Source organism: Scyliorhinus canicula, chromosome 8 (assembly GCF_902713615.1).
Source record: "Scyliorhinus canicula chromosome 8, sScyCan1.1, whole genome shotgun sequence".
Taxonomy (NCBI): Eukaryota; Metazoa; Chordata; class Chondrichthyes; order Carcharhiniformes; family Scyliorhinidae; genus Scyliorhinus; species Scyliorhinus canicula.
The window spans coordinates 67086664-67111656 of NC_052153.1; the positions used below are offsets into that span (position 1 = coordinate 67086664).

The 24993-nt window shown below is 47.3% G+C and overlaps 1 long non-coding RNA gene across 1 annotated transcript; it reads right to left on the reverse strand.

Annotated features, from left to right (window-relative positions):
- Positions 1 to 227: 227 nt before the first annotated feature.
- LOC119969991 lies at positions 228 to 24266 on the reverse strand. The gene is made up of 3 exons (XR_005461503.1): positions 24013 to 24266; positions 22432 to 22553; positions 228 to 730 (listed from the first exon to the last, which is right to left on the reverse strand). It is a non-coding gene; the product is annotated as an uncharacterized LOC119969991 (long non-coding RNA).
- Positions 24267 to 24993: the final 727 nt, after the last annotated feature.

Sequence of the window (24993 nt, forward strand, 5' to 3'; positions counted from 1 at the left end):
GTCAGGGTACCCGCTTGGCCTGGTCCTTCCCTTGCTTTGGATTAAATAGGCTGCCACTTACAGGCCTCATAATGCCCAAGGGTGAGTGAGCTTCCTGACACCCCCCCCCCCCCCCCCCCCCCCCCCCCCCCCCCCCGCCCACCACAGTATGGGAGACAGATCAGGGGTGGGTGGGAAGGTCACATATTGTATTTTGTGATCCTCACACCCACCTTCATTAAAACATAACCTTAAAATAAAAAATCCAGTCCCTTGTTTCTGTATAATATTGTATCCATCAACACATTCTCTCACAGCACGTAAAAATATTCAGGACATTTAATTTATGAGTTGTTTCAACAACATTTAAAAAATTTATGCTTATTCTTGCCTCTTCCAAGTTGGTTGTTACATGAGTAACAATTTTCAAGTTAACAGTTATGTGGCTATCTGTGACATATATGTTCGAGGCATTACTGTGTATGTTTCAGTGACAAGTGTATTACACCAAATATGGTACAACACACAAACTGTGTTACAGTATCGACAAGAGGCCTTATATTACTGATGATACCACATGTATTTTGCACTGAGTCATCTATAAAATCTGTTCAATCAAATTACTCCCACTTTCACAAAGACATGTGCGTTTCATTATTGTTTTTGTGGTAATGTGTCCTGTATTGCACTTCTTTAATTCAGCTTTGAAGATTTGGCACACGAGTCATGGCTTCAGATCACAGCCTCACCTCTGAAAGAAACAATGGCATATTTAATTTACAGTACAAAGGCACAGCAGAATCATTGATGCTCTTAAATTAATCTGTTACATGGCAGCCAGCCTTCAATCAATTATCTTTCCATCAACTTTCCAGTGGATCCAAAATTGGAAGTTTTGGTTCCAAACAGGGAAATCTACGCATGCATATACTTATATAGCAAGTTATTGCTTGCCACAAGAATCAAATGCTGTTGAGCTCAAGGTGCACACAGGAAGCCTGTTCAAACTAAAACTTCTTTGACTCAAGTCATTGTTTTCATATAATGGACTGCATAGCGTTGTGTTAGAGTTTGATAGCTGTTGGTCTCTTCAGCAAACCAGTACCGTTGTCATTTTACTTGATATTAGTGGTGTGAACTTGTCTCCCATCACCACAGAGGTTTGAAAGCATCTGTGAGCCTCAGGTTCTCTCTCCAAAATTTCCCACAATGATTTGGAATTTGTTGTTTTTTTCTCTCTGGAACGCCTCGTGATGTTTTGCCATGTTAAAAATGCTTATATATATATATGCAAATTAATGTTGTATTAAATCAAAAATGTCCCCAAAGCATTTACTCATTCTGACAACTTCCCAGTGTAACTTTCCACCCAAACCTTTCCACAAAAAAATATATACCACTTCACTGGGAACCAGATAGGCCAGATTGCACGGTAGCACAGTGGGTAGTACTGTTGCTTCACAGGGTCTCAGGTTCGATTCCCAGCTTGGGTCACTGTCTGTGTGCAGTCTGCACGTTCTCCCCCTGTCTGCGTGGGTTTCTTCCGGGTGTTCTGGTTTCCTCCCACAAGTCACGAAAGACACGCTTTGAGGTAATTTGGACATTCTGAATTCTCCCTCTCTGTACCCGAACAGGCGCTGGAATGTGGAGACTAGGGGTTTTTTCACAGTAGCTTCATGCAGTGTTAATGTAAACCTACATGTGACAAAGATTATTATTATTGCTAAGTCTTATGTTGAGATATCGGTTTGACTTAATGAGTGCCGAACTTCCATCCACAAGGAGCCCCGTCACAGAGAGAGTGGGTTGAGATTTGGGCATCCTCTCTGTTGGGCGTTCCACATCATTAACCTCACAGGGATCCAGGTGAAATTGTGGCAAGTTCAAAGAAGCATAGTTATCTTTTGAAGGGTGGAAATGGGCTCTCTGGGGTAGGGGGTCTAACCCAAGACTGTGGTCTGGACCCCTGATTATTGAAGAGGCAATTTTTAAAATACTTATGCAAGCACCCACATAGTTGCTGGAAGGGCTCAACAACTCCAGACCACACCTGACATCAGAGTCAGATCTGAGAAGTATTGCATTGATGATCAACACCGTTAAAAAGTCACACCGATGTTTCTGGACAGTTATCGGAAAGAGATGCTAAGCTATTCAATTATGTGCTTTTGTTATTATGTTTGATTGGCAGTTCTCGAAGATTCCTCTACCCAATAGGTTAAAATTCATAACCACAGACCAGTCACTGTCCCCTCACTGACCTTGTGACATGTGCCATTTTAACAGCTGAGTTAGATCAGGCATGGGCCTCCCGAGCTTCAAAAGTGATCATATCATCCACGCTGATGTTATGGCCTGAACGTCCACAAAATTAGAAGAGCACCATGCCTTATCCGAAATGATGGCGGATCCCCAAGCTCCAAACCCAGCACCTACAATGACACTAAGGGGGGAATGGGCACAGGTTGATGTTTCCACATCCATGGTTCACCAAGACAGTTGTACATGTAAAAGTGTGGCTGCTTTCAAACCGATAAAATGTTCATTAGTGGGATGTCCAAAACGGGACTTGTGATCTTTAGACATTTGAGGGAAAGGTGTAAAGGCGTTGGAGCTACTTGGAAAGGTAAAGTACCCTTTTGGACAGGGAGGTACCCTTTGAAAGAGATAAGATGCCCTTTGAGTATGATACGGTGTCCCTTTTAGATTCTTAAGAACGGGCATAAATGTGCATAGGTGTGGATAAGCTCAGTGGAACTGTCAAACTGTCAGATCATTCAAATCCCCAAACCCTTTGTACGTTTTGAGAAAGAAAAACAGCCTGCTATGAATCTGCTTGTAATTTCACTTGCTACCTGCTGACATAAGCCTGAGGGTTATTATTATTATAGGATTCGTGCTGCTTGACTGTTTCCCAATCTATCATTATCACAATGAGGTGACTGTAAATTCAGTTTGATTGACAGCTGCAAGAGTGTATAAAGGGATTAACTGTCTTTGACATGGGGCTATGAATACAAGTGTTTGCTTTTAGATGAGATTAAGTACTTGAAGGAAAGTTTGTTTTTTCTTGATAGTGATGTACTCGATGGAATGTAGAAAACGTAAAATACGTAGAACACTTGAATCCACAGAATTTGTTTTATGAGTTTATTTTTACCAGTGACATCTGCAATATACACTTAGAACTTCATTTCATTTCATCCCACCATAGCTCCAGGGGGTAATCCATGGCGGATGCTGGGTAGTTTGCATGGAGGGTTTAAGGCAAAGGGTTGTGGATGTGAGGCATGGGTTGGCACTGAGTTGGCACATGGGCGACAAATGGCAATGGGGTGAATGGGGGTAGTCATGGGCTGGCCATGAGTTGGTACTAAGTTGGAAAAATGAGCTATAAAGGGCCCTGGAGAGTGGGTGTGGGGGCATGAGGTTGCATAAGGGCTATCAAGGGCATTGGGAGAATGAGTGAGGGCATGAAGTGGCATGCAAGGCATAAGCGGGTCAAAGGGATGGGTGAGGAGCATGAGATTGCATGATTTGACATGGATAGGGCATGGGGAGTGTGTAGGGTGAGCATTCAAAGACTGGCTTTGGTTTTATTACTTTTTTTATAACTGGGACTGAGTCCCAGAGCATCAAAGTGAACCTTTTACTCAGCCTTGCACCTGGCAGTGCTGTAACTATCTTTCAACTTTCAAATTCTTTCCAGTGGCAGCAGGTCCAACTCCAGTTAGCACCTGCACACCATCCCCCTCTCCTTCCAGAACTAAAATCATGGCACTTTGCCAAATGTTCCAGACTCTGCACTCCCAATTGGAGCAGGGGGGGGGGGGGGGGGGGAGGGGGGGGGAGAGTGATAATTCAGCTCTAATTTTACTTCCTATCAAGTTTTCAGTGTCTGGTATCAAACCCAATGAGTGTTTCACGCACCAAGAACTGGCAAACTTAAAAGACGGTCAGAAAGGTAAGGTTTTTAGAAAATATTTCCTCATGGGCCAAGAGGAATAGGAGTGCTAGGGCCTCACATCAATGAGTCAGAATAAATCTGTTGCTGTATTACCCCATGCTACCATCTCACCCGAGTTAACATCTGGCCTTTAATACTTAAATTTGGTTTGACCTATTCAGTGTTTTGAAAGGTAGTTTACAACTTTCATGTTCCAATTCTGTAGTTTTCTGAAAATTACAGAAAGATAAAATTACTAGGAATATGGGAGTACTGATTCACTTCATAACTTTGAAGAAATGTTTCTTGTTATGCACTTGAAGTAATGAAAGGTAAAATTGGGCAAATATCAGGATAGTTGCATAAAACATGCAGTGCAAAAGGAATAATTGTGATACTTCTTTGTCTTTATTTCAAAATCTTGTACAGATGATTGCAACCACTTTACATAAAAAGTGATCACAAAATACATTCTGCTAGGGCGGCAGGTCGGCGCAGTGGTTAGCACAGCTGCCTCACAGCACTTTGGATCAGGGTTCGGCCCCCGTCCCGGCAACTGTGCATTTGGAATTTGCACTTTCTCCCAAAAGATGTGCAGGGTAGGTGAATTGGGCACGCTAAATTGCCCCTCAATTGGAAAAAAATAATTGGATACTCTAAATTTATTTTTTAAAAAGAAACAATACATTTTGCAGCTTGTTATCTGATACTGTGAATTGCTAATGATTAGTTTGCATCATGTGTGCCTGAGTAAGAGTATAGCTGTCATATAAAAATATATCTAAAATCCTCCTCTTACTAAGGTGTAATGGAACATATTTTCCTTGCACTTTAGATTTATTCTATTGCTTGGAGGCAGCAGTTAGAGGAATATTTGCTGATGAGGTTCTTTGAGGAACATGCCGTCCTCAAGTTTTCTTTCCCACGCCATGCCAATGTGATCTGATATATGTGGATGGAGAAACAGGAAAATCTGATCCAATATTTGCTGTCAAGGTTTAATTTAAAAAATTAGACCAGGGAAGGTCAATATATGATTTCAGAGGTTGGATTAAATAAAACCTGCCTGTGCAGCAGCTTGTTTGTAGCATTACAACATTGAACAAAATGTGACTATAACCATTTGGACAAGGGTTGTTACAATATGAGAGATAACTCCTCTGTCACTTCAGAAAGAGTTACTGACATATCACAGCCTATAAATAAATAAGTTGTTTGATGATCTCCTTTGGACCCATGTTTTGAAGGCCTACTGTATTCTTTAGACAATTAAAAATGCAAATGTCCTAAAATAGCAGGCTGGCTCCCAGCAGATTTAATAAATATCAATTAGATAATAATTTGAAATCTGCTCCCGAATTTCCCAGCTCTAATTTTGTTCTCTCGTGTTCTTAATTTTCCCAGCAGAAGAAATAGGGCACGTTGTGCTCCCGCTTGAGCGCAACGCAGCCGGAGATTGCCAGGAGACGCTCCCCTTTGAGCACAACGCGGCTGGAGAATCGCACCCATAGTTTCTCTATTTGTACCATTCAAATAATTTCTTTTTATCATTTAAAAAAAGAACCTTGATCAGATCATCTCGTAACCTCCTACACTAAATGGGCGCAATTGTCCAGAAACATTTCTAAGTGTGCTAGCAAGCGGGAAGCTTCCTGCTGCTCAGCCCAGCGAGGCCAGCAACGCCATTCAATGTCAATTGATCCAGTAAATGAGGCCTCACGGGCTTCTCGCCGCAAATAACAACTCGCCAGCTGATTCGCCGGGACCGGGCTCGCCAACCCCCCACCCCCCCCCCCCCCCCGCTAACAAAGTCAAGCAGCATTTAAGCTGCATTTGCTCAGCTAACCCCAGCCAGCTTGCAACAATGACACAATGACGCCCAGGAGACCAACCCCAAGATTCGGGGAAGCTGACCTGGGGAGGCTCCTGGACATAGTGGAGGCCAGGAGCGATGTCCTGATCCCCGAGGACCCCGGAGGGAGAGCGACAAGGCAGCCAGTGCTGCCTGGGATGAGGTAGCGGCAGTGTAAGTTCAAATAGTATGACCAAGGGGACTGGACTGCAATGCAGGAAGAAGGTCCACTACCTAAACCGGGCAGCACGAGTGAGTAGACACCAACACCCCCCGCCCCCCTCCCCCTGACCCTACTGCACCCACGGAAGAATCCACTCCCCAAACGACCCTCAGCCCTCCCTACCCCTCCCCTCCACTCCCCCACCCCCCCAAACCCACATTCACACTCCCTCTCCTACCACTGTGAACCACGTTTGTGGCTAACGATGCTCCCTCTGTGTCTCCGCAGGAAAAGCTTTCCCTTAATCTACAGGAGAAGGCCCAGACCGGTAAAGGGGTGCCAGACATAAAAATCCTCCTTCGAGTTGCGAGATCTGGAGGTGACTGGAGTGATTGTGGACAGATCGATCAGCCACGCGGAGGCTGGCGGACGCCGCAGAGGTGAGGAACCGCCGGGCTCCAGCCAGAGCACCTATCAACCATGAGTAGTGATTGCCTTACTGACTGACCCAACCCTCCCACTGACCACATGTCCATTCTCCCGCAGGTCCTCCAGCCAACGGAGCCTGCCCATCCCAGGTGGCACCCTCTCCTGACTCCGAGGAGACCACCTCGGAGGAGAGCACCGAGGATGCAACCGTAGTCGTGGTACAGCTGTTACCCGCACCCCCCACCAGCACAGATACACACATCTCGGTGGGAAATGTTCGTGGTCAGGATTCTGGGGCACAATCTGGTGAAAACCATGCCGCTGATGATGCACAATCTGGTGGAGGCAGGAACCACCAGGCGAGACAGGATTTGGAGGTCTGCTAAATCCCAGGATCCAGCTGGGTCCCAGCCTGCTCCTGAGCCTGTGGTACAGAGGTACCCGGAGCTGATGGTGATGATTGGGACTAACCTGGGCGTTCAGACGAAGATGTTAGCGTCATTACAGCAGATCTATAGCTGCTTGGAGGTGGCCCAGAGGCTAGGGGCGCAGGAGATGGCACCGGCATCGAGGCCAAGGGCGGCGACCCCAGTGGAGAGCCTGGTGCACAATGTCGGCACCATGCGTGAAGGTCCAAGGCGTCGCACAGTCGGTGATGGCCATTGCCGAGGGCCTCAGCACTATCTCCGACTCGTTGGGGGATGTGACCATACCAGGCTGACATTGATAAGGTGCTGTGGGACATGTCCTGCTCTCAGATGGGTATGGCCGAGGCGCTGCAGAGCTTGTCCCAGTCGCAGGTGGGCATTGCCAAGGCACTGCAAAGCATGGCCCAGTCACTAAGGAGCATCGCTGAAGGTGTCAACATGATGGCAGACCATGGGGAACTGCCAGAGCTGGCCAAGCCAGATGATGCAGGGGCAGTTGGGGCTTGAACCAGCTGCCCTCCATCCTAAGGTGGACCCCAGGGCCCTAAGGGCACCGATCGGGAGGAGAAGGCGCTGGGTGCCAATCCGGGTCAGTCCCATGGATTGGGAATGTTGCCTCCAGCTCCCCCGAGTTCCATCCTTCTGATGAGGTCGCATATCACCGTCAGCACATAGGGGCGGCAAGGCTATGCATGTGCTACCGACAAGTGAGCCGGGGCCCTCCAGCCCCAAAGCCCCCAGAGGACACCCGCCAAGGGCATCGAAGGCAACAAAACGAGATAAGCAGCTGGCTGCCTCCACCTTTAATGTGCATCACGGGGAAACACCTAGATGTAGTGTAGAACTGGGAGGGCAAAGCCTGTCAAGAATCACTGAGGACACCAGAGGAGGTGGTAAGTGGGTGGGTGGACAGGTAGGGCCGGGGGGGGGGGGGGGGGGGGGGGGGGTGGTGGGGGGGGGGGGGGTGGTACCATCTTTTTCTAAAACCATTATGATGCTTCTGTCACTTCCTTCTGCAATGTGGGCTGACCCCCGGACCTTTTGCCCATCTCTCCAGGCATCCCCCCTCCTCCCCACAGCGACATACCCCTGTGGAAGGTCCCTCACCACCACCGAGCACTGGGTGGTATGCCGAGCAACCCCGGGCTCTTTGCCTGTGAGCAAAGATGGCTAATCACCTCTTCGGCTCCGCATAGAAGCCCTTTCTCCAGGTTTATGTTTTTCAAAAGGAGTACTAATTGGCGCCAGCATGACCACTTGCTGGGAAGGCCATTGAATGACGTTAGATATGAGGTGGCTCTCGCTAATTGTATGGAAATTGGGCTGAAGTGATGATAATTGGTTTCTCGACACACTGTGGCTAGATCCCGATTTTGCCTATGGGAGCGGGCCGGTTGCATCGCAAACTGTTTGGCAACTGGGCAGATCTTGTTTTTGGCCTCTCACCCTCTGTTCACCAGCCTCATTACGCTTGAGCGAAAGCAGAACAAGGCTGGTGAATCGTGCCCCTAGAGTTGTGAGTGAAAGTGACAGCTGCAGTAACCAGAGTTAAATTGGGAAAGCAGGCTTCAGAGGTAAATCAAAAGTTTGATGCTATTTCAATAGACTCTGGGAATCGATAGTTAAAGCAATTGTGTACAGTTTGCACAACAATCAAGACAAAGAAATTCTGAAGGGGATTCTTTGTTAAAAGTGGAGCAGAAGCTTTATTTGAAATAGTAATTGGTAACGCTGGGCAGGATTCTACGATCATGAGGCTAAGTGTTGACGCCGTCAGAAATGCTGTTGCGTTTCTCGACGGCGTCAACACGGCCTTAGGATCAGCAATTCTGGCCCCTACAGGGGGCCAGCATGACACTGGAGTGGTTCACGCCGCTCCAGCTGCTGATCCCGGCGTCAACTGAACAGCGCAGGGTCCGCCCATGCGCAGTTGCACCGGCGGCAACACGTGCATGCGCAGTGGCACCGGCGCCAACGTGCGCATGCGCAGTGGCTCCCTTCAACGCGCTGGCCCTGACGCAACATGGCACAGGGATACAGGGGCCGGCGTGGAAGAAAAGAGGCCCCCAGCCAGAGAATGGGCCCTGATTGCGGGCCAGGCAATCCCCGGGGTCGGACTAAACCCCCCCTCCCCACAGGCTCCCCCGGACCCTTCAATGCCGAGGTCCCGCTGGTTAAACGGGTGTGAATGGCTCCGGCGAGACTCGGGTTTTTTACGACCGCCGCTCGGCCCATCCTGGGCCAAGAATCAGCAGGGGGCCCGCATAGAGCGGCCCCGACTGTGCCGCACCAACCATGCGGGTGCCAATGGCGCCGATTCTCCACTCTGCGGATTTCCCCTGAACTGGATTTCAGAATGCAAACCACTGATGAAAAGCAATGTTGTGAAAAAAGATTGGAAAGTATATTTTTTGGAGAGTGGAGTTTGGAAAAGCTCATGTGACAATCATCTGAGTGGATTTTATGGGGAAATCCACAGAGATTCACCGGGGTTCAGAATCGAGTGTGTATTTGACCACGGCCAACTTGTGTATTTAAAGGGACTTTGTGTTACTGAGGCCATTGTAGTTTAAGATACACTTTTCAATCTGTGCTAACCTTAAAGTCTGTGATAATCTGAAAGTGAGAAGGGGGAAGTATAGGAGTATTGTATCATAATACAACTTTCGATATTTAGTAAATGTTTTTTCTTGTTGTTAAAGTTAATTACCGGTCCTTGAGTCTGGTCCTCCTTGTTTTCTAAGAAAAAAGTAAAAGCTATAGGCCAGGATTCACGAGCCTCTGCTCCGAAATCGCGCTCGGCTAGAGCGGAGAATGGGGCGTCAGACCTGCAATCGGGTCCGACGCCGGGACTCGAACCTCCGCCGACCAGAGAATTGGCACCAGTCACGTGCGCGGTCGATGCTGCACCGGTCGGGGGCCGTTGAAAGAGTCCCCTGTGGCGATTCTTCGCGGTTGACCGGCCGAGTTCCTGCCGGCATGGTTCACGAATGGTTCCACTCAGTGGGAGTTCGGCGCCGCGGCTGCGGTGGCCGTTCTGGTGGGGGGACGGGGGGATCAGTCTCTGGGGGGGGCCTCCACGTCGGCCAGGCCCGCAATCGGGGCCACCGATCGGCGGGCGCACGCGATCTGGGGGTGTGTGTGGGTCCGCTATGTTGCACGGGACCGGCGTGGAAGCGGCAGCGGCACGCATGCGCGGACCCGGATCTGGCAGTGCAGGGTCGGATATCAGCAGCCGGAGCTGTGTGGAGCACACCGGTGCTGTGCTGGCCCCTATGGGCCACGGAACCACTGGCCCAAGAGGCCTGTTGTCCTCGGCGTGAAACACTCCGGTTTTTACGCCGTCGTCAACATTTAGCCGCCGTTTTGAAGAATCCTGGCCACAGTCTTTTGAGCAAGTGCTTCATTTTTGGATCTTTCCAGCATGTTACAACATCAACTGAGATGGTAACATTATGAAGTTGTGCCCTTATGACAGAGAAAAGGTCATTGATGAAAGTGGTTGAGCAGAAGATTTATAATCTAATGAACCTGTTATAACCTGCCTGCTTACCATTGGCTGGGGACTAATGACAATCCCACAATCCTGTGGGAGTATGAGCTTCCCCAATGAGGGGGGCGGAGAAATCATTAGCAGACTCCCTGCATAAATAGAGCTGGCCAGTTTGGAACCAGGGAGAGGGGAGTTTGGCAGCAAGAGAAGTTGTTGTTGCTGTTGTGCACATATGTTAATTTGTAAATAAATGTTATTTCTTTATATCCTGAAAACTTGTGCTGGATTCTTTGTGGCCCTCACAAAAGAACCTCTGCAGCAATACTTTGTTACTGTGACAACAACCACGACCATTTTCCTGCGTATCTACCTTCCAGTGAATCCCCACAGACTTCAGTTTTGAAAAGGCTCATTGGTACCATACTCAGCAGAATGGACCCCTCCGAGCAATTAATCTCAACTCTAGTGTTCATCTCTTGCACAACAATGGGAATTGAGATTACAAATGTGTAGGTGGGTGTTGAAATTTGAAGTATTTTGCTAACACAGCAACACAAATGCATTGGTCCCAATAGCCAGACAAAATGGCAAATCTTTTTATTTAATTCAAAAACAATCAAATAATATTTCAAGTATAATATTTTGACCCTGCCTCCCCACTCAATTAAACATGAGCAACCATTCAGTGAAATAATATTTATTGGTTATAATAGTCCATGAATTTACTGGCTCTATGAGGCTGAAAAAGAATTACAGCTTTAGCATGGAACTGCATTGAGTACTATATTTAACCTGTATTGTTTGCCACCAAGTGTACAAAGCAGTATAATGGTCCAGATTTTCTTGCAACTGTGAAGTCAGTGACATATTCTGGAAATTATATGACCATCTCATTATTGACAAACCCCTTTATGTTTTCCTTCATTTCTAATTAGAAGATGCCACATTGAGCATGGTGAGAAGATCCTTTTATCAATATTGCCAATAATTATGTAATTTATTTGCGACAGCGATAAAATTGTACATGTTAACTCAGTGAAAGGTTTTTCAGAGAAGTAGGTGAAGGCGATATCTGGAACCTTTTGCCCTCCCCCATAGTGAGTTTGGTTTAAGCAGGCAGGAGGATGGCGAGTGGGGTCCCCATCACTCTCCTGCTTCCATACTGACTAGGTTACAGCAGGAAGAGTTGTGGATGGCATACCTGCTTCATTGACAACAGAGGCCTTTACGTTGCCAATAAAGGCCCACTTAATGGTCTCCAAACCAACTGTTTAACTGCAAAGTCAATGCTCCCATAATCACCCAATTTAACTGCCACACCATTTCACTCTCTGCTCCTCACAGACAAGCCAAAGACTGATTTTTATATCTCATTCATCATCAATATTTTAATTCAATTTTTTGCTGTGATACATAACACAAACTATAACAATAATAACAACAAATATAATAATATAATATTTATTATTGTCACAGGCATTACGGGCAGCACGGTAGCATGGTGGTTAGCATAAATGCTTCACAGCTCCAGGGTCCCAGGTTCGATTCCCAGCTGGGTCACTGTCTGTGCGGAGTCTGCACGTCCTCCCCGTGTGTGCGTGGGTTTCCTCCGGGTGCTCCGGTTTCCTCCCACAGTCCAAAGATGTGCGGGTTAGGTGGATTGGCCATGCTAAATTGCCCGTAGTGTCCTAAAAAGTAAGGTTAAGGGGGGGTTGTTGGGTTACGGGTATAGGGTGGATACGTGGGTTTGAGTAGGGTGATCATTGCTCGGCACAACATCGAGGGCCGAAGGGCCTGTTCTGTGCTGTACTGTTCTATGTTCTATGTTCTAAGTAGGCTTATATTAACACTACAATGAAGTTACTGTGAAAATCCCCTAGTCACCGCACTCTGGTGCCTGTTCGGGTACACTGAGGGAGAATTCAGAGGCCGGAATTCTTTGATCCCACGGCCAAGTTCTGACGGCAGCGTCAAAAGCGGCACGAGCCACTCCAGCATCAACGGGTCTCCAGGCCCAGGTATTCACCAATTCCTAGGGGCTAGCACAGTGCCAGAGTGGTGTCCGCTGCTGCAGCGCCACGGCCGGTGAGGGTCGGCGCATGCGCGTGGGTTCCCGTCTCCACGCTGGCCCCCGGACAATATGGCGGAGCCCTGCAGGGCCCGTCGTGGAGGATCGAAGGCCCCCCACGGAATTAGCCCGCCCACCGATCAGTAGGCCCTGATCGCAGGCCAGGCCACCACGGACGGCCCCCCTGGTGTCGGATTCCCTCCGCCCCCCACTCCAGGATGGCCCCCGCAACCAGAACTCCGAGGTCCCGCGGGGTGGGACCATACGTCACCCACGCCGGCGGGACTCGGCCGAACTCGACGGGCCCATGGCCCGTCGAGGCGCGGAGAATCGCCGGGGGGGGGGGCCTCTTTCAACGGCCCCCAACGGGCGCGGCGGCGACCCCGTGGGCGCTGGAGAATCAGCGCTGGAGAATCGGCAGGCCGCGTCGGAGCGGTGATTGGAGAATCCCAGCCACAATGTCCAATTATCCTAACAGCACGTCTTTCAGGACTTGTGGGAGAAAGGGGAGCCAATTCATCCCTCCTCACCCAGGAGCATAACAATTTGAGGATACCTCATCCAGAATCATAAGAAATTGGGGTCCTTTCCAGGGAACAATTGTAACAGTGGTTAAAATTTGAATATTCTGGCTCCCGGTTCCGATGCACTGTATTCCTGGCTGCTGTAAATTTTATGATAGTGAATTAAGACATTGTAGGGCCTGCTTAATATTCAAAAGTTGTAGCCAATGACATGATCGGCACTCTGATGTAATATTGAGTTGAAGCTGGTGGCATCCCATCCTATCTGCAGCCTGACAGCAGAATCACAGTGGGAGGTGTCAATTAGCCGGAAGAGGTTTTACAAGTTACTTCAATTAGTCTTTGCCGTCATGAGGATCAGATGTCTTTGAACCTCATCCATCCCCAACCTCCACCCCCATTGTGCTCCCTGACCTCTCTGGAACCTCTCCAATCCTTGCTCAGCTCCAAACTCTCCTTCCGCTGACTGCCAGAGACTGTTCCCACGACATTCCAGCTACAGCCTCCTGCCACCAAATTTCACCTTCCACCAGGGATGAGATTTTTATTCATTTGTGTGGGTGGGAAATGGCACAGGCAGTCACTTAGAACTGTCCCTAGGGTCAGAGTGACAGTTCTCCCCACCCACCCCCCTCCACCACCACCACCATCAAATCAGCAAGTTTAAAGGGGAGGGTCGTGAGTTAGAAGTGGCAACCTGCTCAGTCTATGCAACTTGACACTTAAATGTCAGCGGGGCCAGATGTGTATTTTCTTTCTAAGGTGTGGGTTCAATATTGGACCGTTGACAGGGAGGATGCGGCAGTGACATTGTATGGGGAGCAAGCTGGAACCGTGCAACAGAAGCAAGGGATGGCAATGGCTCTCCTTCATCGCCAACCATTTGTTCTCAGTGAGAAGAATTATCTTTCACATCACAGCACGCTTGACAGGCACATTTTGGGGAGGCCACATTTGTGTGGGAAGGGGTGATAGGTTGTGTGCTACTGGGTTTCACAGGTTCATAGCAGGAGGGTTTCCAGGAAGACTACGTCAGAGGAAATGAGATCAAGCTTCTGCAGCTAGTGATGGGAAGCAGCATCTAACAGGGAAGAGTCAAACCCCTGGGTAGCAGAGGCAAAGGGGTGAAGAAAGGAGAGGAACTCTCTAGCCTCTCCACTGCTCACAATTCTCACCAGTGTCCTTCATCATTGGTTTGCACTCATGACCATTCCTACAAGATGCTCCTTCTGAGACTGAGGATCAGGTGAAGGCAAACTGCTCACTAGTGCCTGTCGGGGCCTGAGATGCCCTTGTTGGTTGGCCTTGCTGTGGAGGTGCCAGGGGTTGGGGAACTTCCAAACGTTGCTACACTGACAGCACTAGCCTCTGTCACAATGCATAGATATATACAGTGCTTTGCCTGTCAGAAGGACCAAGGGGATGGATTACAATTATGCAGCCCGTGAGGAGTTGCTCTTTTCTCACCATCTGTTGCGATCTCTGCCTTTTAGAACATAGAACATAGAACATTACAGCGCAGTACGGGCCCTTCGGCCCTCGATGTTGCACCGACCTGTGAAGCCATCTGAAGCCTATCTGACCTACACTATTCCATTTTCATCCATATGTCTATCCAGTGACCACTTAAATGCCCTTAAAGTTGGCGAGTCTACTACTGTTGCAGGCAGGGCGTTCCACACCCCTGCTACTCTCTGAGTAAAGAAACTGCCTCTGACATCTGTCCTATATCTACCACCCCTCAATTTAAAGCTATGTCCCCTCATGTTGGTCATCAACATCCGAGGAAAAAGACTCTCACTGTCCACCCTATCTAACCCTATGACTAGCTTATATGTCTCTATTAAGTCACCTCTCAGCCTTCTCCTCTCTAACGAAAACAACCTCAAGTCCCTGAGCCTTTCCATGTAAGACCTTCCCTCCATACCAGGCAACATCCTAGTAAATCTCCTCTGAACCCTTTCCAAAGCTTCCACATCCTTCCTATAATGTGGTGACCAGAACTGCACGCAGTACTCCAGGTGCGGCTGCACCAGAGTTTTGTACAGCTGCAGCATGACCTTGTGGTTCCGAAACTCAATCCCCCTACTGATAAAGGCTAGCACACCAAATGCCTTCTTAACAGTTTAAGGATAATTAACAAAATTAGCAATGTAAAAATTTCATGAAGGGTTGCATGGGGGGTGGGGTTTCACATGATATGAATAGAGGAGCAGTTGCATTTCACAAGCTTGTCTTTTAATCTATCTTTTCATCCTGGTGCACATTTCATACTTGCTTTTTCTTAGGCTACATGGCTTGCGCCAAGTCCCTGGAAGTTTCTGATTGGACTTTTTGAGATAAAGAGCTGAGATAAAATGCTAAAATCTTCGTTTGTTTGTGGCAGTTGGAGTGGTGGGATCCAGCTTGTAGTGGCACAGCTGCTGTTGAGCGGGCTATCACTTTGGCAATGCTGTGTGCATCAGATGATGGCCACCATCGAAGATGTTGCCTTGACTGAGAATTTTGGTTCTGCGGTAAAATGGTGGAGGTGCATGAGAGGGTTCTTGCACTTGAAAGAGCACTGTGTCCGGCTAGGGACCACCTTCATGTCATCGAGATCCTACTACATGGCCTGCCGATTATCCTAACAGGTTCGGGACTTGGGGACAGGCAAGATATCTCCCTGGGCCCGGTCCCTGGCGAGAGAAGGGGGATGAATTCCCGACTGAGTTCAAGAATTGTTTGCCATGCTTTGATAGTATTTATTTGGAGGCTGGGTGCATTAGATTCAATGGAACACAACGTACCTGTTTGCGAGGCTATGGGTTGGTAGGGCCCACTGATTACTGGTCCTATTTCATCCTATTCTCAATGTTCGTCATGAGGGATTGGAGGTGGCCAAGTGGGTTGAGTCACCCCCCCCCCCTCCCCGCCAGGGCCTAGGCTGTCGACCATCTGGGTGTCGGAGAGATGGCATAGTCGAAGTGATGGATTCTCGTTCTTCGATCGATGGAATCCTGGAGAGATCTTGCCGAGTGCTTGTTGATACTGCCTTATCCTTCGCCTTCTTGTGCGTTATGGAAGATACCTTTATCCTGCAATCTACCCTGCAGTTCTTCGAGGATCCTGATTGTCACTCCCTGTTGATCACTTTTTTATTGCTGTCTTTTTTCCTGCAGGGGTCTGTGAAATGTGAGCATGGTGGCCTGTGTCATTGATTATCCTTATCTTCTTATCCTGTATTTGTAATATCATTTTGAATCAATTATAGAAGTGTGATTAGTGCATAGTTTTACTCCTTTTGGCTATTTTGTCTTATAATCCTTGCAGTTAGTGGAAGGGAGTGTTTTTGTCACCTCCCTGTCTCGTTTATGGAAAGGACAAGTGGAGCTGGGATTGGGTGAAGGGTGGGTCTATGTGGTTGATTGGGTTAGTCTAGTCCTCACTGCGATTGTGGATAGCCTACCCAATTAGAGATAATCCGTTTTGGGTTTTTCCTTTGGATTTGTATATTCTATGAATTAAGAAACCGTGCCTTTATCCTTCATTGGCTTGGGCAGAGTTTGTATCCTGGGGAGGACTGGGTTCCTTCTGTCTCGTTCTTGAGATTCAGCTTTTCCTTCCCTTTGTTTGGGTCTCTCTCCGTGTTCCTCCTATAGGCTAATGTGGTGGTCGGAATGTTGAGGAGACAGGTTGCTCTGGATATCCTTTCTGTGAAGTGGTTGCTTTGAGCTAGACTGGGTGTCCCCTTTGTGTGGGTTCTCTTCTCTTCTCCTTTTCTTCTCTTCATCCGGGTGAGCACTGTTTTGGTTTTTATTCTTATTTGGCCATTTGGGGGAGTTTCTGTACTTGTGCTGAGGAGGTGGGAGTTGGTCCACTCTCCCAGTGCGCCTACTTATTGGATGTCTTGATAATTCCTCTTCTTCTCGGGTGGGAGCACCCCCCTCTTGGCCAGGGCTGGAATGATCATCCTCTTATGGTGCATTGCTCTGGATGGGGTTGGAAAGGTCCAAACTCGACAGGTGTGCAGTTTTTTGGGTGTTGTTGGAGGCCCTGGCAGTACAGTTTTTTTGCATGTGTCGGTTGGTGCTGGGCTAGGCCAGGCCCAGTGCTGAGGCTGTTATCCTGTTGTCACTAGAGGTTGGGGACGGGGCTTCCTGGAAGGCTGGGTTTTGTTTCCTTGTCTCCCTGGTGTACAGGGGCCTGGGATTGGGTCGTGTTCTGTGCCTTGGTAGATATCCGGTGGTTCCCCCTGGGGGGGGGGGGGGGGGGAATAGGTGGCCCTTTTGTTGATTGACTGGTCTGTTCTCCTCTTCACTGCTGGATGTTGCCACCTGATGGGATAGCCCGGGTAGGTCTGTTTTATCTTTCCCTTCCTTCCCTTCTTTTCTGGTAGGCCTTCTGGGCTTCACCATATTCTGAACATGTTGTTATTATTGCCAATTCCTCTCTTCTTCTCCTTTTGATATAATGGTGGTTATGCTTTGGGCCTGGATTTGGGGTTTTGTTGCGTTATGTAGTATGCCAGTAACTCCCTCTAGATCTGGGATTTCTGTGCAATTTCTTTTGATTTTTTTGCGAGGGTGGGTATGACCAATCCGCTCCTGGTCCCTACATGGGTGCAGCTGGTCTGGAATCCAGAAAGAGAAAGCTGTATTGGGTCTTTGATGCAGCTGGCGCGGCTGAAGTTGAGGGGGATATCTGTCGGTGTGCACCCGATCATGGCATGGGAGGTTTATCCTGATATTCTGTGATGGCTGTGTGGCGTGAGAGGTTTGGCATGCTGTCATGTTTTCATGATCTCACCCCATGTTTCTCTCTCAGCCTCTGGTGGGGCGGTATGGGTATATTAAACCAATTGTGATGCTGTTCTCCAGTTCCACACGGTTCATGTGGGTTAAGCCGTATCTGTTGCCTCCCTTGCTTTGGTTACTGTATTATTTTGTAATTTTGTCACGTTATATTATAAAATATAAAAATCTCAATGATCAAAATTTTTAAAAGTGAGGGGGTGCATGAATTCAGAATATGTTTGTTTGTAGTCTTATGAATAAATGTAAATACTGGATCGGTATGACTGCAGATCTTCATTATCTATTATGGATAACCTGGATCCTGAGAAAGGAATCATTTGTTTGCCAAGAAACATTAGACTTGGGATTGTTCTAATGACAACTCCCACAGCTGCATCTTATCTGACATCTCAGACTATATTTTCATTCAGATTTTGGCTCTCCATTTCAATCTGGGAATGATAAATTACACCCCTGCGAGGCCACCTAGCCATTATTTGTAAGTCGAAGTCCCGAGCAGTAGAAAAAAAAGCCGCCTAAATTCAGGAAAATCATAATTGCTGTTTTTTTCATAGGATGTGGGTGTCACTGGCAATGCCAGCATTTGTTGCCCATCCCTAATTGCCCTTGAACGGAGTAGCTTGCAAGGGCATTTCAGAGGGCAGTTCTCTGGGTCTAGAGTCACCAGTTGGCCAGGCCAGGCAGATTTCCTTCCCTACAAGACATTTCTTTTTCTTTTTTGACAAAAACCTGGAGTAGATTTGCCAGAGGGAGGTTTCTTTCAGGGCAAGCAGGATCGGCACTACCCTGGACTGAACCACCCCAGTGGATGGGGTGACTTGAGGGGGACCTCCAGGTGAATCTGTTGGCACTTAACAACTATTGATGATAATTGTCTTGGTCATCATTGCTAATGTAATCATTGAATTTAAATTCCATCTGTTACCAGTGTGAGGCTTGAATCCAAACTCCTGGAGCATTAGCCTGAGCCCCTGGATTACTAGTCCAGTGACATTACCATTCCGTCACTATCTCCTCAATTGATTTTCATGGGGATGGATCTGTGATAATTACCATCTCGGTCACGTGACTCCACCTTTCAATTTATCTCCATGTCTTTGCACCTTTTATAAGGTCCATGTCTTTGCAAAGCGCTGAATATCTTTGCTTTTCCCCTCTCCTGAGGACACAATAGTAATCAGGGTTCGTCAACTGAACAAACTCGAAGCAAAAACTCTTACCCTGCCATGGCCTTATTACCATAGTATCGGTTCCAATTCTAGTTCTCTTCCCACACCTAGTGGTGCACTAAGGGAGGCTTTTGTCTCTTTCCCATAGCTAGTTATTCCTAGAACAGGTCACTGGTCTGATGTCAGGCGCTTATTGCTTAAGGGATGCCACTTCACATCAAGCTCGGTTGACTCTCCCATTCTTACAGCTAGCCGTTGGGGTGGATTTTTTGCAAGTTGACACTCAATCTGTTTTGAACGCACCTTCCTTGACTATTAAGTCCTGGGGTGGGTCTCGAACCAGGAGCTTCTGGCCCAGAGGCAGGGATGCTACCAACTGTGCCGCAAGACCCCCACAGGTAGTGCATGTTAAATAGAGGTTATAACGAGCTCACTGGATCTAATCTGTGAATCTTTGGTGCTGATCTCTCAATTTGATTAAATTAAAATATTAACACATAAATAATGTGATGTTGAGTGTGAATAGTTACATCTATGTCTTTGAGTTGACTTAATTGAAGATAAATTGTTACTTATCTGGATACTTCACTTGTTTCTAAGGATAAGGCACGTACCCATAAAAACATGGTCCTGATATTTCATGGCGAGCCGGGGAGAATTCAGGGGAGAACTTCATTGGCCAAGGAACAAGGCAAGCCTGAGACCCAGTGGCCCTACTAATCTTGGAGACAGGGACTTCTTCCAATATTGTTAGGTCATGTCCTTTACAGCAGCTGGCTAAATGGACAGCCTGACGCTGGTAGGCTGGGAGGACAGGATGAGAAGAAAGGCTCTGGATAGTGATCGGGCCTCCCTTAACCCTTAACTGGGTTAAGGGAGGCCCGAGCATTCTTTGTGAGGTCATGGGGAGCACTCCTCAAAAATAAATTGGGGTGGGAGTGTTGATGGAGGTGCGGTGATGGAGTTGTGAGGTAAGGCACTGCGGTGACAACATTCTCGATAGGAGTCACGGCAGATGCCAGCCTTCGCACATATTGCTATCTCTCTCCCTTTATGTAAGGGAGAGGAATATGTGAGGATTGAAATTCTGCGATATAACTCCTACAATGGAAATAATACATCTATAGATGTTGGCACCAATTTTAAGGTCATTTCAGTCAAGGCCAACAATAATGACAACACAATTTGGACCACCCAGCTTTAACGTCAAAGAAAGCTTTTAATGTGTCTGAATGACGGAAATAATCCTTTTGGGAGGCATTAGGCTATATCGATAGAGTTTAATTTTCCATAGTGATGTTCATGGGTGGGATTTTTCTGTCTGCTATAAGATTGCCACTCGTCTGTTCCTACCACAGAACAAATATTCTTCTGTTGACTCAACTCCTCACTGCAAACTGATTTTTCCACATTTAAATGAACAAAATAATGTTGTATCACTTTGTATAGTTAGTAGCAAACAGCGCAAGTGTAACAGTAAAACAGATGTACAATACACGCTAAAGTTGCAATATTTTTACAGTTTCAGTTCTTAGTGAACCATTCCTTTTCATGTGATGAAAGTGACTCAAACATCTGTATAACACATTAAATTAATCCAATCCTGCTATTTCCCACAGTTATATTCTCAGCACATCTTAAATGTGTTGAGAATAAGGCACACTTCAAATGGAGCTCAAGACCTTCAACTCTATTTATAGATCATAGAATTTACAGTGCAGAAGGAGGCCATTCGGCCCATCGAGTCTGCACCGGCTCCTGGAAAGAGCACCCTACCAAAGGTTAACACCTCCACCCTATCCCATAACCCAGTAACCCCACCCAACACTAAGGGCAATTTTGGACACTAAGGGCAATTTATCATGGCCAATCCACTTAACTTGCACATCTTTGGACTGTGGGAGGAAACCAGAGCACCCGGAGGAAACCCACGCACACACGGGGAGGATGTGCAGACTCCGCTCAGACAGTGACCCAAGCCGGAATCGAACCTGGGACCCTGGAGCTGTGAAGCGATTGTGCTATCCACAATGCTACCGTGAGAAATATCGAGTCACAAATCTGCCACAAAATAAGCTATTGTCATAGATTTTGTAGTGCAGAAGGAGGCCGTTCGGCCCATCAAGTCTGCATCAACTCTCTGAAAGGGTACCCTATCTCGGGCCAGGCCTCCACACTATCCCCTTAACCCAGTAGCCCCGCCTAACTTAACCTTTCAACACTAAGGGGCAATTTAGCATGGCCAATCCACCTAATCTGCACATCTTTGGGCTGCGGGAGAAAACCGAAGCACCCGGAGGAAACCCACGCAGACACGGGGAGAAGGTGCAAACGTGGGTCCCTGGAGCTGTGAGGCAGCAGTGCTAACCACTGTGCTACCGTACCGTCATAAACAAGCTTTGATTTTACTGTAGCGGCAGTTTGAACGGGCAGAGTGCAACAAGCCTGGGGGGGGGGGGGGGGGGGGGGGGGGGGGGCGGGGTGGCAATTGACATCGCAAGACTTTCAGGAATCCAGCTCCCTAATTTAAATTAACTGCTGCCGTACGAAAAGGTTACTTTTAGTTCTTGATCTCTAACATAATCTAAAAATGCAGCAGTTTTCAAGGTGATGCTACTGGTCATGAGCATTTGTGCAAGTGGTTGGAAAGTTAACTACTCGTTCACAATAGCACAGCAAACACACCTGGTTTCATGTTGGAAATCCTGTTGCAGTAGTGGGGATGGAGGAGGGTGGTCCGATGAAGACTATTGTTCAGTAAAAGCACAGGTGGAGGCTGCACAGAAGAAGCATGATAACCGAGTATACACCAGATCTTCCACTCTCTGAATACTCGGAGTCCATGGGAATTGTCTGGGAAGTTCGAACTTCTCATGGGCAATTCCAATGCCCCCCAGGACCCTCTGAAAAGTCTCCAGCTCTGAGTTTGACTCGGATACTACAGACATTTCCGCCTTACATACTTGGGATAGTGACCAGGAAATGTTAGACACATTAAAACCTAGTCTAACACCAGGGTAACCACAGAAGTGAACCCTCAGTCACACACACTGACTCCCCACTGACTTCCTCCAAACCTCCCACTACCCCAGACGCAGCAAACTACCTCCTGACCTTCTGACCAACCCCTGTTAGTCCCTGACCCACCCACGGATGCAACCAGCTCCTCTCCTAACCCTCCAACTCTCTCCACTGAATCCCCAACCTGAACTGACAAACCCCCACCACTCAATTACCTCTGACTCCACATACCACCTGACTCCTCCGATCTCCAACTCCCCCAGCCTGACCTGATCCTACCATCTACCTAACCCCTTACCCACCTTACCTCGCCTGCCTCACCCACACGACCCTTTAACCCCTTTACCCAACCTACACTTTTATCCCCTTACTTTCTCTCCTTAGCTTTTCATTCAACATTTATTTTTTATATTAAGGGTAAATTTAGTGTGATCAATGCATCTACCCTTCACATCTTTGAGTTGGGGGGTGAGATCCATGCAGACACGGGGAGAATGTGCATACTCCACACGGGTCCCAAACTTTTCAAAGAAGCGTTTGGGGCATTTAAATTCTTCACTTACCAGAATCTGGCAGCTCGTGCTGTAAAATGGGACAGTGGCTTCTGTGTGGATTCCCTTCACTGATGTATCTGAGGTTTCCTGTGCTGGTTGAGTTCTGCAAGACCCTCCATCAGAAGATGGCCCTGGAAAAGCAGAGGCAGGTAAGTATGTATTTTCTTTGCACGATCAGAGTTGGAAATACGGGTTCTGACATTGAGCGGACAATTTGGGCCAATATATTTACCTGGGCCCTTTGTCCTAGCTGCAAAGACGAAAGAAGTTTACCAATATCAGCAGTGAAACAAAGTTAAACAAAGTTCTCACTTTTCTGCATATCATAGAATTTACAGTGCAGAAGAAGGCCATTCAGCTCATTGAGTCTGCACCGGCCCTTGGAAAGAGCACCCCACCTGTGGTGAATGTATAACATATAAATCCACACTGTATATCACTGCGTCCCTGTGGACTCCAGCTGTGAACCGTTCCGCGGCTCTGCCCACAGGGGGAGATGAGGAGCATGTACAGGGCTCCGCCCTTGGCTCCGCCCCCAGCTTGAAGTATAAAGTGCTGCGGTCTTGCGAGCCTGCCTTCAGTTCAGCTAGTCGCAGGCAGGCTCAGTTGTAAGTCGATTGAAGCCACAATTTACTTCAACTCGTGTCTCTGAGTGAATTGATGGTCGCATCACCACCCAAGCCCATGCCTCCACCCTTTCCCTGTACCCAGTAACCCCACCTAACCTTTTTGGGTCCCATCATGATGACACAAATGCAAGTTGTGAATAGCTGTACCGGTTGGGTGGGGGGTGGTCACTGAATCATCAAATTAGTACAAACACTGCTCCCTTGCATACACTTTTCTTCAGGGTGGAAATAGCAAGCTAGTAATACACTGTGAAGAAATTTACCACTTTACTTGTCACTGCCCCCTACCATAAGTAGCTCACCCACCCCTGTCATGACCTCCAAAAACTTTCACCGCTTCTTCTTACCACGTTTTGCTGCCCCCTTTCCCACCCCACAGAGAGCATTCATCTTTTTCCAAACATATTCCCATCTCTGAGCAAGCCCTAATACTGTGCCGCTGCCAACTCTTCCAGTATTCCCACACAGACTACAACCTGAAACTTTTACTATTTTCATTTGTATCCTCAACTTTCAAAAAGGGGAGAGGTAGATTTATTAGATAAACTTTTAATAGTAATCAAGTCCACCAATTTCCATGGAAAAATGCAAATACAGAATTCGAGCAGAAAAATATTCTTCATACAAAAATGCATTTGAATTCATGACTGCAAATTAGCTGTCTGAGAATAGTGATATATAGCACACTGAAGATCAACTTGCATTCTATACAGTATACTTATCTGCTGCTGCTGTATACAACAGGAGAATGTTGCATGTATGTTATAACGGACAATCCACTTCTCCAACTATTAGCTGGCACAAAACAGGTCATTTCACAGATAACCTATGCATTGGAACTTAGGGATCTAGGAGTGATAGTTGTAACTAGCAGAATACTGCAGGGATGGCAAATGGAGGGCGCAAGGTGACTTCCAAAATATAGGTCACAGAACTTGAACATTGAAGGTTGATAATTTACCTGGAAACAATTTTAATTGGCCCCCAACTCCATGTGACATGTGATTTTCTATCAGGCGGTAAAAATGTCAGTTCTTCTTTTATAGCAAAAGTTTACCAGGCAAATAACTCAACAAACAGCAATTAAGCCAACGGTTGGCATGGAGATAAATCCTTGTGTAATTTTAACCATGCAGTAATATTCACATTGTAACAAAGCAGATTTGTTTGGACTTTTGCTGGCATACTCAGTTCATGATTTAAGTTAATGCCAGTCGATAGATTGAGAATTGATTTTTTTCTCCATCCTACACAATCCCAATGACAATCGTAATTAACTCTGCCATTTTGATGCCACAGAACGCTTTCCACACTTTTGCAAGGCACACTAGATTGTACACCCTCCACCGGTATGGTCTAATACTGTCAGGAGAAAGGGGGGCATATTCAAAGTAAATATGTCAGAGACTAGGTACCATAATGAAGGTCCAAGCCATGAACTGGGTTTGCAAGATTGACGTGGATGAGGAAAAGACCATGGACATGGCTGAGTAGACTTTATTTCAATAAATAGAAAAATGTAATGATGAATAAAATGCCGTAATTCTGCAAACACTAAGTACTGTAGTTATCCACATTACAGTCTCAAACGCTGTGATCAGAGAGAGGCAGGAGGAGAAATCATGTGGCTTTGCCAGGTTAGCAGGTTCACCAATTGTGCAGGGTGCCATTGACTGCAGACACATGGTTTTAAGAAACCCACCAGTTACTGGAGAGATGTATCGAAAGTACAAAGGTCTCCACTCCATTTACATGCAGTTGATGTGTGGCCATGCGCAGAGGATCCTCTTAGTGTATGCCCACTATCTTCACAGCAGCCTGTAGCAGTCAGCTTTACCCACCATCTTTGGCAATCATGATTAACTAGAGGTTGAGAGCTGGGTAAAAAAGAGGTGCCTCTGCCACACCTAGCTAATGACTCCCCTCTGCCACCCAACGAAGC